This window comes from Microcebus murinus, chromosome 1, assembly GCF_040939455.1.
Source record: "Microcebus murinus isolate Inina chromosome 1, M.murinus_Inina_mat1.0, whole genome shotgun sequence".
Classification (NCBI taxonomy): domain Eukaryota; kingdom Metazoa; phylum Chordata; class Mammalia; order Primates; family Cheirogaleidae; genus Microcebus; species Microcebus murinus.
Window position 1 is genome coordinate 163,690,181 of NC_134104.1, and position 12,893 is coordinate 163,703,073.

A 12,893-nucleotide genomic window follows, 5' to 3' on the forward strand; every position below is an offset into this window, starting at 1 on the left:
GAGTCTGAGAGGGGAGGGAGTTCCAGAGAAGGCCAGGATGTCATTTTGAGGGAGTATGTGACCAGAACTCCTCCCGTTGCTTTTGGGGTTCTATGGGCTACACGTAGGAATCTTTGGTGGTGGCACCTGATGTTCGGGGATCCGGAGTCACACCCAGACCTGCTCCACAGGCCTCCTTTTACTTTTCTCTTCGGATTCATTTTTTTTTTTTTTTTTTTTGAGACAGAGTCTCGGTTTGTTGCCCAGGCTAGAGTGAGTGCCGTGGCGTCAGCCTAGCTCACAGCAACTTCAAACTCCTGGGCTCGAGTGATCCTTCTGCCTCAGCCTCCCGGGTAGCTGGGACTGCAGGCATGCGCCACCATGCCCCGCTAATTTTTTATATATATATCAGTTGGCCAATTAATTTCTTTCTATTTATAGTAGAGACGGGGTCTCGCTCTTGCTCAGGCTGGTTTTGAACTCCTGACCTTGAGCAATCCGCCCGCCTCGGCCTCCCAAGAGCTAGGATTACAGGCGTGAGCCACAGCGCCCGGCCGGATTCATTATTTTTAAAAAAGTGTCTCTTATCTCTATTATTGCATTTTCTTTTCTCTCTCTTTTCAAGCAGATGATGGGAGTCCAAGTGTTAAGGTGACATGTGTTGCCCGTGCCCCCCTCCCCCGCCCCGTGTTCTTATTCATTTACCTCTCATGTTGTTCCAGCATATTGTGGGGGCACCAATGTTAAGGTCGGGCGCGTTGCCCTCTCCCAGCCTCCCCCCTCGGGTCAGAGCTTCAAGTGCGCCCATCCCCCAGTGGGTGCGTACCCACCCCATTCCTAATGGATGTGTATGCCCATCCCCTCCCCCCACCCGCCCGACACCCACCCGAAGAAGGTGATTCCTCTGTGTCCACTTAGGTGTCCATCGGTTCGTACCCATTTGCTGGTGAGCGCGAGCACGTGGTGCTCGTGTGTCCATTCTTGGGATACTTGGCTTACTGGAACGGGTTCCAGCTCTGGCCAGGAGAACCACGAGAGGTGCCCCCTCACCGCTGCTCCTCATAGCCGAATAGCACTCCGTGGTGTCCACGCGCCACATTTTATTTACCCACTCGTGGGTCGATGGGCACTCGGGTGGCTTCCAGGTCTTTGCGATTGTGACTTGTGCCCTGACACTAACCCTAACCCTTACCCAGCCCGTCTCCTCCACGGCCCCTGCCTGACTGACTCCTTCCCGCCCGGCCTATCACCTGTCACCGTCCTCTGCCCCTGCCTGACACGCTCGTCCCCGCCCGGGCCGTCACCGTCCTCGGCCCCTGCCTGACGGGGCTCCTCCGTCGCCTGGGCCTTCCAAGGGCTTGGTGTGGACGCTGGTTCCAGGACGCCCTCCCAGGAACCCGGTAGCAGGGCGGCCGCAGCGTCTCGCGCAACCCAACCGTCCGCCGGCTGGCCGCCGTCGCTAAGTGGCCTGCGGGGGACGTGCTCCCGCTGTGCCGTGGGGGCCCAGCCTGGTGTCTTCTCTGAGGCCCCGCGGCTGCCGCTCCCCGCAAGGGGATAGCCGCGGAGGTGGGGACCGCCTCCTCATGGGGACGTACACCCAGCTCTCCACGTCGGATTCCGGGGCTCTCTGTCCTGCCAGAAGGCCCAGCTGGCCTGCGGGTCCTTAGAGTGGCAAAAACATCCGAAAACTGAGATTGAGGGTCCGGTGGGTGTCTGCACTTTTGTGCTGGGCACCCCAGGGAGGCCCGGGGGCTGGCTGGACAACGCGGTCTGCTGGGCTGGGGGGGGGGTTGGAGGAGCAACTGATGCCCTTTGCACTTTGGGTAGCAAGTGTCTGAGGTGTCTCTGGGCCCTGTGCCATGTGGGGGTGGGGGCGGGGGCGGGGCGGGGTGGGAGGAGGAGGAGGAGGAGGAGGAGGAGGAGGAGGAGGAGGAGGAGGTGGGAAGGGCCGTGGCCTGCAGTCGTGTTCCCCGGGGTGGCACAGCATGTGGCTTCTTCCACAGGCTGCTTGGCCTGGGCTCCCTGCACCTGGGCCTTTGGAGGACTGGCCCTGTGCTTGCCAACACTTCCTGCAGGGACCCAGAGCTGGGAGGTTGCATCTCTCAGCCCTGGGTCGGGCAGAGCCCCAGCGGGCCATGCCCACAACCTCTCTCAGCAGGGGTCCCCCAGAAGGCTCCTTTGGGACCAGGATTCTCTTGCGGGTGACTCTTTAAGGTCTGGCCCCTGGATGGAGGAGCACCAGGAGTAGAGGAGCAGGAAGGGGAAGGGGGTGGCCATGCGAGGGGACACTTTCAGGCCAAGTCCCAGCTTCAGTCTGATCCTCCTGGGAACCCCGGGGTGGACATCACACCTCCTGGTTGCCCCGCTCTGAGACAAGGAGCCGGGCTTCTTCGCATTCCCACAGCAGCCAGTCGTGGGCTGAGGACACCTGGGGCGTTGGGAACTCCCTGGCTTCTCCTTGGTTTAACATCTGGAGCTGCTTGTGAATTGTGCCGCCACACACACCCGAGTGCAGGTGTCTTCTGCACAGACTGCGGGCCTCGCTCTTCTGAACGCCGCTAGCTCGCGACCCACCCACTGGTGAACCTGGTCAGGGTACTTTCTCTCAGGGGCAGACTCTGATCCGGGCGGGCTACCGGTGTCTCTGTTTGCTCCTTTCTTTCTTCCACTTCGGGAAAGGCTTCCTTACTGGGTGTGGAAATCTCCTATGCCTTTCCTCGCCTATTCTGTCAGCTCTAAAATTCTCTTTCAGTTGCCACCCTCACAGATGGATTAGGAAACTCTTTGCGGTGCACTCATTAGTGAAATGACCTCAATGACGCTGGAATCCAATATCTAATCGCCGATTTTTGGCGAGTCCACACGCCAGGGTGGTTGGGGTCCAATGCAGCCCCGGCCAGGCCCAGGCCCCTTGGACTGGGCCACAGGAGGACACAGAGGAGGGTCCCGGCCCCCACGGTAGCGGTGCGGGCAGTTCTCCAAGGGCTTGGGTGTTTTCCAGAGGGAGGAGATGGAGGGGACTGATTTCTTCAGCGCCCCACAAACCACGCCACCCCACCCCACCCATGGGACACATCCCGAGAGAGAGAGAGAGAGAGAGAGAGAGAGAGAGAGAGAGAGAGAGAGAGACACGCCCCATACACTGGCTCCCCTCCCCCGTGCGCTGTGCCCCAGCCCTGGCCCGGGGGAATAGGCGGCCGCCAGACACTGGCTCCCCTCCCCCGTGCGCTGTGCCCCAGCCCTGGCCCGGGGGAATAGGCGGCCGCCAGGCCACAGGGTGGGGGGCGCAGCTGAAAGGGGTTGTGGGGGAGGGCCGCCCCTGGCTGGGGTCAAAGGGCGAGCGCCCCGCCCCTCCCGCCCGTGCGCAGTCAGCGGCCCCGGCGCGCTGGGGGTGGGGGGCGGGGAGGTGAAGGAGGCCAGGCGAGGAGAGGAGGGGGGCTTGAAGGTCTCCACCTTGGCGGGTCCAGCCGTGGAGGCGCATCTTGTGTGAGTGTGAGTGAGTGAGTGAGTGTGAGTGTGAGTGTGTGTGTATACAGAGACAGCCCCCAACCCCGGCCCGCCGCTCCCTGCCCGCCCCGCCTGTCACCCCCGTCCCTCGGAGCCCGCGGGACCCGGCCGGCGAACTCAACAGGCCCGGCCCGGCGCGGGGCCTGGGGCGGGAGGAGGCGGCGGGGAAGCGCAGAGAGGCTCGGCTTCTTGAGCGGGGCAGGGGCGCCCTCCGCCGTCCACGGCCACACCACCCCGAACGCGCCCGATCCCGTCTGGTCTCGGAAGCTAAGCAGGCTCGGGCCTGGTTAGAACTTGGATGGGAGACCGCCCGGGAATACCGGGTGCCGTAGGCTTCTTCTTTTTTTTTTTGCCTCTGGTTCTGTCGCGTTTCTGGGAGTGCGGGGGCGGCCCGGGGTGGGGGTGACCCCCACCCTCGGCGCCCGCCGCGGTGCCTGGCGCCCCAGCCCGCACCGTGGGGCCTCCTCTTGTCCCGAGCCGTGACACCGCCGCCACGCGGCAGCATGCGTGGCTTCTGGACAGTCAGGTCTCAGACCAAAGGTCTGCTCTGTGGGAGCCGACACGCTGGAGGAAACCTTGAGAGTCTGAGAGGGGAGGGAGTTCCAGAGAAGGCCAGGATGTCATTTTGAGGGAGTATGTGACCAGAACTCCTCCCGTTGCTTTTGGGGTTCTATGGGCTACACGTAGGAATCTTTGGTGGTGGCACCTGATGTTCGGGGATCCGGAGTCACACCCAGACCTGCTCCACAGGCCTCCTTTTACTTTTCTCTTCGGATTCATTTTTTTTTTTTTTTTTTTTGAGACAGAGTCTCGGTTTGTTGCCCAGGCTAGAGTGAGTGCCGTGGCGTCAGCCTAGCTCACAGCAACTTCAAACTCCTGGGCTCGAGTGATCCTTCTGCCTCAGCCTCCCGGGTAGCTGGGACTGCAGGCATGCGCCACCATGCCCCGCTAATTTTTTATATATATATCAGTTGGCCAATTAATTTCTTTCTATTTATAGTAGAGACGGGGTCTCGCTCTTGCTCAGGCTGGTTTTGAACTCCTGACCTTGAGCAATCCGCCCACCTCGGCCTCCCAAGAGCTAGGATTACAGGCGTGAGCCACAGCGCCCGGCCGGATTCATTATTTTTAAAAAAGTGTCTCTTATCTCTATTATTGCATTTTCTTTTCTCTCTCTTTTCAAGCAGATGATGGGAGTCCAAGTGTTAAGGTGACATGTGTTGCCCGTGCCCCCCTCCCCCGCCCCGTGTTCTTATTCATTTACCTCTCATGTTGTTCCAGCATATTGTGGGGGCACCAATGTTAAGGTCGGGCGCGTTGCCCTCTCCCAGCCTCCCCCCTCGGGTCAGAGCTTCAAGTGCGCCCATCCCCCAGTGGGTGCGTACCCACCCCATTCCTAATGGATGTGTATGCCCATCCCCTCCCCCCACCCGCCCGACACCCACCCGAAGAAGGTGATTCCTCTGTGTCCACTTAGGTGTCCATCGGTTCGTACCCATTTGCTGGTGAGCGCGAGCACGTGGTGCTCGTGTGTCCATTCTTGGGATACTTGGCTTACTGGAACGGGTTCCAGCTCTGGCCAGGAGAACCACGAGAGGTGCCCCCTCACCGCTGCTCCTCATAGCCGAATAGCACTCCGTGGTGTCCACGCGCCACATTTTATTTACCCACTCGTGGGTCGATGGGCACTCGGGTGGCTTCCAGGTCTTTGCGATTGTGACTTGTGCCCTGACACTAACCCTAACCCTTACCCAGCCCGTCTCCTCCACGGCCCCTGCCTGACTGACTCCTTCCCGCCCGGCCTATCACCTGTCACCGTCCTCTGCCCCTGCCTGACACGCTCGTCCCCGCCCGGGCCGTCACCGTCCTCGGCCCCTGCCTGACGGGGCTCCTCCGTCGCCTGGGCCTTCCAAGGGCTTGGTGTGGACGCTGGTTCCAGGACGCCCTCCCAGGAACCCGGTAGCAGGGCGGCCGCAGCGTCTCGCGCAACCCAACCGTCCGCCGGCTGGCCGCCGTCGCTAAGTGGCCTGCGGGGGACGTGCTCCCGCTGTGCCGTGGGGGCCCAGCCTGGTGTCTTCTCTGAGGCCCCGCGGCTGCCGCTCCCCGCAAGGGGATAGCCGCGGAGGTGGGGACCGCCTCCTCATGGGGACGTATACCCAGCTCTCCACGTCGGATTCCGGGGCTCTCTGTCCTGCCAGAAGGCCCAGCTGGCCTGCGGGTCCTTAGAGTGGCAAAAACATCCGAAAACTGAGATTGAGGGTCCGGTGGGTGTCTGCACTTTTGTGCTGGGCACCCCAGGGAGGCCCGGGGGCTGGCTGGACAACGCGGTCTGCTGGGCTGGGGGGGGGGTTGGAGGAGCAACTGATGCCCTTTGCACTTTGGGTAGCAAGTGTCTGAGGTGTCTCTGGGCCCTGTGCCATGTGGGGGTGGGGGCGGGGGCGGGGCGGGGTGGGAGGAGGAGGAGGAGGAGGAGGAGGAGGAGGAGGAGGAGGAGGTGGGAAGGGCCGTGGCCTGCAGTCGTGTTCCCCGGGGTGGCACAGCATGTGGCTTCTTCCACAGGCTGCTTGGCCTGGGCTCCCTGCACCTGGGCCTTTGGAGGACTGGCCCTGTGCTTGCCAACACTTCCTGCAGGGACCCAGAGCTGGGAGGTTGCATCTCTCAGCCCTGGGTCGGGCAGAGCCCCAGCGGGCCATGCCCACAACCTCTCTCAGCAGGGGTCCCCCAGAAGGCTCCTTTGGGACCAGGATTCTCTTGCGGGTGACTCTTTAAGGTCTGGCCCCTGGATGGAGGAGCACCAGGAGTAGAGGAGCAGGAAGGGGAAGGGGGTGGCCATGCGAGGGGACACTTTCAGGCCAAGTCCCAGCTTCAGTCTGATCCTCCTGGGAACCCCGGGGTGGACATCACACCTCCTGGTTGCCCCGCTCTGAGACAAGGAGCCGGGCTTCGCATTCCCACAGCAGCCAGTCGTGGGCTGAGGACACCTGGGGCGTTGGGAACTCCCTGGCTTCTCCTTGGTTTAACATCTGGAGCTGCTTGTGAATTGTGCCGCCACACACACCCGAGTGCAGGTGTCTTCTGCACAGACTGCGGGCCTCGCTCTTCTGAATGCCGCTAGCTCGCGACCCACCCACTGGTGAACCTGGTCAGGGTACTTTCTCTCAGGGGCAGACTCTGATCCGGGCGGGCTACCGGTGTCTCTGTTTGCTCCTTTCTTTCTTCCACTTCGGGAAAGGCTTCCTTACTGGGTGTGGAAATCTCCTATGCCTTTCCTCGCCTATTCTGTCAGCTCTAAAATTCTCTTTCAGTTGCCACCCTCACAGATGGATTAGGAAACTCTTTGCGGTGCACTCATTAGTGAAATGACCTCAATGACGCTGGAATCCAATATCTAATCGCCGATTTTTGGCGAGTCCACACGCCAGGGTGGTTGGGGTCCAATGCAGCCCCGGCCAGGCCCAGGCCCCTTGGACTGGGCCACAGGAGGACACAGAGGAGGGTCCCGGCCCCCACGGTAGCGGTGCGGGCAGTTCTCCAAGGGCTTGGGTGTTTTCCAGAGGGAGGAGATGGAGGGGACTGATTTCTTCAGCGCCCCACGAACCACGCCACCCCACCCCACCCATGGGACACATCCCGAGAGAGAGAGAGAGAGAGAGAGAGAGAGAGAGAGAGAGAGAGAGAGAGAGAGAGAGAGAGAGAGAGAGAGAGACACGCCCCATACACTGGCTCCCCTCCCCCGTGCGCTGTGCCCCAGCCCTGGCCCGGGGGAATAGGCGGCCGCCAGGCCACAGGGTGGGGGGCGCAGCTGAAAGGGGTTGTGGGGGAGGGCCGCCCCTGGCTGGGGTCAAAGGGCGAGCGCCCCGCCCCTCCCGCCCGTGCGCAGTCAGCGGCCCCGGCGCGCTGGGGGTGGGGGGCGGGGAGGTGAAGGAGGCCAGGCGAGGAGAGGAGGGGGGCTTGAAGGTCTCCACCTTGGCGGGTCCAGCCGTGGAGGCGCATCTTGTGTGAGTGTGAGTGAGTGAGTGAGTGTGAGTGTGAGTGTGTGTGTATACAGAGACAGCCCCCAACCCCGGCCCGCCGCTCCCTGCCCGCCCCGCCTGTCACCCCCGTCCCTCGGAGCCCGCGGGACCCGGCCGGCGAACTCAACAGGCCCGGCCCGGCGCGGGGCCTGGGGCGGGAGGAGGCGGCGGGGAAGCGCAGAGAGGCTCGGCTTCTTGAGCGGGGCAGGGGCGCCCTCCGCCGTCCACGGCCACACCACCCCGAACGCGCCCGATCCCGTCTGGTCTCGGAAGCTAAGCAGGCTCGGGCCTGGTTAGAACTTGGATGGGAGACCGCCCGGGAATACCGGGTGCCGTAGGCTTCTTCTTTTTTTTTTTGCCTCTGGTTCTGTCGCGTTTCTGGGAGTGCGGGGGCGGCCCGGGGTGGGGGTGACCCCCACCCTCGGCGCCCGCCGCGGTGCCTGGCGCCCCAGCCCGCACCGTGGGGCCTCCTCTTGTCCCGAGCCGTGACACCGCCGCCACGCGGCAGCATGCGTGGCTTCTGGACAGTCAGGTCTCAGACCAAAGGTCTGCTCTGTGGGAGCCGACACGCTGGAGGAAACCTTGAGAGTCTGAGAGGGGAGGGAGTTCCAGAGAAGGCCAGGATGTCATTTTGAGGGAGTATGTGACCAGAACTCCTCCCGTTGCTTTTGGGGTTCTATGGGCTACACGTAGGAATCTTTGGTGGTGGCACCTGATGTTCGGGGATCCGGAGTCACACCCAGACCTGCTCCACAGGCCTCCTTTTACTTTTCTCTTCGGATTCATTTTTTTTTTTTTTTTTTTTGAGACAGAGTCTCGGTTTGTTGCCCAGGCTAGAGTGAGTGCCGTGGCGTCAGCCTAGCTCACAGCAACTTCAAACTCCTGGGCTCGAGTGATCCTTCTGCCTCAGCCTCCCGGGTAGCTGGGACTGCAGGCATGCGCCACCATGCCCCGCTAATTTTTTATATATATATCAGTTGGCCAATTAATTTCTTTCTATTTATAGTAGAGACGGGGTCTCGCTCTTCCTCAGGCTGGTTTTGAACTCCTGACCTTGAGCAATCCGCCCGCCTCGGCCTCCCAAGAGCTAGGATTACAGGCGTGAGCCACAGCGCCCGGCCGGATTCATTATTTTTAAAAAAGTGTCTCTTATCTCTATTATTGCATTTTCTTTTCTCTCTCTTTTCAAGCAGATGATGGGAGTCCAAGTGTTAAGGTGACATGTGTTGCCCGTGCCCCCCTCCCCCGCCCCGTGTTCTTATTCATTTACCTCTCATGTTGTTCCAGCATATTGTGGGGGCACCAATGTTAAGGTCGGGCGCGTTGCCCTCTCCCAGCCTCCCCCCTCGGGTCAGAGCTTCAAGTGCGCCCATCCCCCAGTGGGTGCGTACCCACCCCATTCCTAATGGATGTGTATGCCCATCCCCTCCCCCCACCCGCCCGACACCCACCCGAAGAAGGTGATTCCTCTGTGTCCACTTAGGTGTCCATCGGTTCGTACCCATTTGCTGGTGAGCGCGAGCACGTGGTGCTCGTGTGTCCATTCTTGGGATACTTGGCTTACTGGAACGGGTTCCAGCTCTGGCCAGGAGAACCACGAGAGGTGCCCCCTCACCGCTGCTCCTCATAGCCGAATAGCACTCCGTGGTGTCCACGCGCCACATTTTATTTACCCACTCGTGGGTCGATGGGCACTCGGGTGGCTTCCAGGTCTTTGCGATTGTGACTTGTGCCCTGACACTAACCCTAACCCTTACCCAGCCCGTCTCCTCCACGGCCCCTGCCTGACTGACTCCTTCCCGCCCGGCCTATCACCTGTCACCGTCCTCTGCCCCTGCCTGACACGCTCGTCCCCGCCCGGGCCGTCACCGTCCTCGGCCCCTGCCTGACGGGGCTCCTCCGTCGCCTGGGCCTTCCAAGGGCTTGGTGTGGACGCTGGTTCCAGGACGCCCTCCCAGGAACCCGGTAGCAGGGCGGCCGCAGCGTCTCGCGCAACCCAACCGTCCGCCGGCTGGCCGCCGTCGCTAAGTGGCCTGCGGGGGACGTGCTCCCGCTGTGCCGTGGGGGCCCAGCCTGGTGTCTTCTCTGAGGCCCCGCGGCTGCCGCTCCCCGCAAGGGGATAGCCGCGGAGGTGGGGACCGCCTCCTCATGGGGACGTACACCCAGCTCTCCACGTCGGATTCCGGGGCTCTCTGTCCTGCCAGAAGGCCCAGCTGGCCTGCGGGTCCTTAGAGTGGCAAAAACATCCGAAAACTGAGATTGAGGGTCCGGTGGGTGTCTGCACTTTTGTGCTGGGCACCCCAGGGAGGCCCGGGGGCTGGCTGGACAACGCGGTCTGCTGGGCTGGGGGGGGGTTGGAGGAGCAACTGATGCCCTTTGCACTTTGGGTAGCAAGTGTCTGAGGTGTCTCTGGGCCCTGTGCCATGTGGGGGTGGGGGCGGGGGCGGGGCGGGGTGGGAGGAGGAGGAGGAGGAGGAGGAGGAGGAGGAGGAGGAGGAGGAGGTGGGAAGGGCCGTGGCCTGCAGTCGTGTTCCCCGGGGTGGCACAGCATGTGGCTTCTTCCACAGGCTGCTTGGCCTGGGCTCCCTGCACCTGGGCCTTTGGAGGACTGGCCCTGTGCTTGCCAACACTTCCTGCAGGGACCCAGAGCTGGGAGGTTGCATCTCTCAGCCCTGGGTCGGGCAGAGCCCCAGCGGGCCATGCCCACAACCTCTCTCAGCAGGGGTCCCCCAGAAGGCTCCTTTGGGACCAGGATTCTCTTGCGGGTGACTCTTTAAGGTCTGGCCCCTGGATGGAGGAGCACCAGGAGTAGAGGAGCAGGAAGGGGAAGGGGGTGGCCATGCGAGGGGACACTTTCAGGCCAAGTCCCAGCTTCAGTCTGATCCTCCTGGGAACCCCGGGGTGGACATCACACCTCCTGGTTGCCCCGCTCTGAGACAAGGAGCCGGGCTTCGCATTCCCACAGCAGCCAGTCGTGGGCTGAGGACACCTGGGGCGTTGGGAACTCCCTGGCTTCTCCTTGGTTTAACATCTGGAGCTGCTTGTGAATTGTGCCGCCACACACACCCGAGTGCAGGTGTCTTCTGCACAGACTGCGGGCCTCGCTCTTCTGAACGCCGCTAGCTCGCGACCCACCCACTGGTGAACCTGGTCAGGGTACTTTCTCTCAGGGGCAGACTCTGATCCGGGCGGGCTACCGGTGTCTCTGTTTGCTCCTTTCTTTCTTCCACTTCGGGAAAGGCTTCCTTACTGGGTGTGGAAATCTCCTATGCCTTTCCTCGCCTATTCTGTCAGCTCTAAAATTCTCTTTCAGTTGCCACCCTCACAGATGGATTAGGAAACTCTTTGCGGTGCACTCATTAGTGAAATGACCTCAATGACGCTGGAATCCAATATCTAATCGCCGATTTTTGGCGAGTCCACACGCCAGGGTGGTTGGGGTCCAATGCAGCCCCGGCCAGGCCCAGGCCCCTTGGACTGGGCCACAGGAGGACACAGAGGAGGGTCCCGGCCCCCACGGTAGCGGTGCGGGCAGTTCTCCAAGGGCTTGGGTGTTTTCCAGAGGGAGGAGATGGAGGGGACTGATTTCTTCAGCGCCCCACAAACCACGCCACCCCACCCCACCCATGGGACACATCCCGAGAGAGAGAGAGAGAGAGAGAGAGAGAGAGAGAGAGAGAGAGAGAGAGAGAGAGAGAGAGAGAGAGAGAGAGAGAGACACGCCCCATACACTGGCTCCCCTCCCCCGTGCGCTGTGCCCCAGCCCTGGCCCGGGGGAATAGGCGGCCGCCAGGCCACAGGGTGGGGGGCGCAGCTGAAAGGGGTTGTGGGGGAGGGCCGCCCCTGGCTGGGGTCAAAGGGCGAGCGCCCCGCCCCTCCCGCCCGTGCGCAGTCAGCGGCCCCGGCGCGCTGGGGGTGGGGGGCGGGGAGGTGAAGGAGGCCAGGCGAGGAGAGGAGGGGGGCTTGAAGGTCTCCACCTTGGCGGGTCCAGCCGTGGAGGCGCATCTTGTGTGAGTGTGAGTGAGTGAGTGAGTGTGAGTGTGAGTGTGTGTGTATACAGAGACAGCCCCCAACCCCGGCCCGCCGCTCCCTGCCCGCCCCGCCTGTCACCCCCGTCCCTCGGAGCCCGCGGGACCCGGCCGGCGAACTCAACAGGCCCGGCCCGGCGCGGGGCCTGGGGCGGGAGGAGGCGGCGGGGAAGCGCAGAGAGGCTCGGCTTCTTGAGCGGGGCAGGGGCGCCCTCCGCCGTCCACGGCCACACCACCCCGAACGCGCCCGATCCCGTCTGGTCTCGGAAGCTAAGCAGGCTCGGGCCTGGTTAGAACTTGGATGGGAGACCGCCCGGGAATACCGGGTGCCGTAGGCTTCTTCTTTTTTTTTTTGCCTCTGGTTCTGTCGCGTTTCTGGGAGTGCGGGGGCGGCCCGGGGTGGGGTGACCCCCACCCTCGGCGCCCGCCGCGGTGCCTGGCGCCCCAGCCCGCACCGTGGGGCCTCCTCTTGTCCCGAGCCGTGACACCGCCGCCACGCGGCAGCATGCGTGGCTTCTGGACAGTCAGGTCTCAGACCAAAGGTCTGCTCTGTGGGAGCCGACACGCTGGAGGAAACCTTGAGAGTCTGAGAGGGGAGGGAGTTCCAGAGAAGGCCAGGATGTCATTTTGAGGGAGTATGTGACCAGAACTCCTCCCGTTGCTTTTGGGGTTCTATGGGCTACACGTAGGAATCTTTGGTGGTGGCACCTGATGTTCGGGGATCCGGAGTCACACCCAGACCTGCTCCACAGGCCTCCTTTTACTTTTCTCTTCGGATTCATTTTTTTTTTTTTTTTTTTGAGACAGAGTCTCGGTTTGTTGCCCAGGCTAGAGTGAGTGCCGTGGCGTCAGCCTAGCTCACAGCAACTTCAAACTCCTGGGCTCGAGTGATCCTTCTGCCTCAGCCTCCCGGGTAGCTGGGACTGCAGGCATGCGCCACCATGCCCCGCTAATTTTTTATATATATATCAGTTGGCCAATTAATTTCTTTCTATTTATAGTAGAGACGGGGTCTCGCTCTTGCTCAGGCTGGTTTTGAACTCCTGACCTTGAGCAATCCGCCCGCCTCGGCCTCCCAAGAGCTAGGATTACAGGCGTGAGCCACAGCGCCCGGCCGGATTCATTATTTTTAAAAAAGTGTCTCTTATCTCTATTATTGCATTTTCTTTTCTCTCTCTTTTCAAGCAGATGATGGGAGTCCAAGTGTTAAGGTGACATGTGTTGCCCGTGCCCCCCTCCCCCGCCCCGTGTTCTTATTCATTTACCTCTCATGTTGTTCCAGCATATTGTGGGGGCACCAATGTTAAGGTCGGGCGCGTTGCCCTCTCCCAGCCTCCCCCCTCGGGTCAGAGCTTCAAGTGCGCCC

The 12,893-nt window shown here is 61.9% G+C and overlaps 3 pseudogenes; all 3 read left to right on the plus strand.

The window, feature by feature from the left end:
• The first annotated feature begins 3,702 nt into the window (after positions 1 to 3,702).
• On the plus strand, positions 3,703 to 3,821 carry LOC142874775 (uncharacterized; annotated as a pseudogene).
• Positions 3,822 to 7,721: 3,900 nt separating this feature from the next.
• LOC142874778 (uncharacterized) lies at positions 7,722 to 7,840 on the plus strand (annotated as a pseudogene).
• A 3,906-nt stretch (positions 7,841 to 11,746) lies between these two features.
• LOC142874782 (uncharacterized) lies at positions 11,747 to 11,865 on the plus strand (annotated as a pseudogene).
• The last annotated feature ends 1,028 nt before the right edge of the window (positions 11,866 to 12,893 follow it).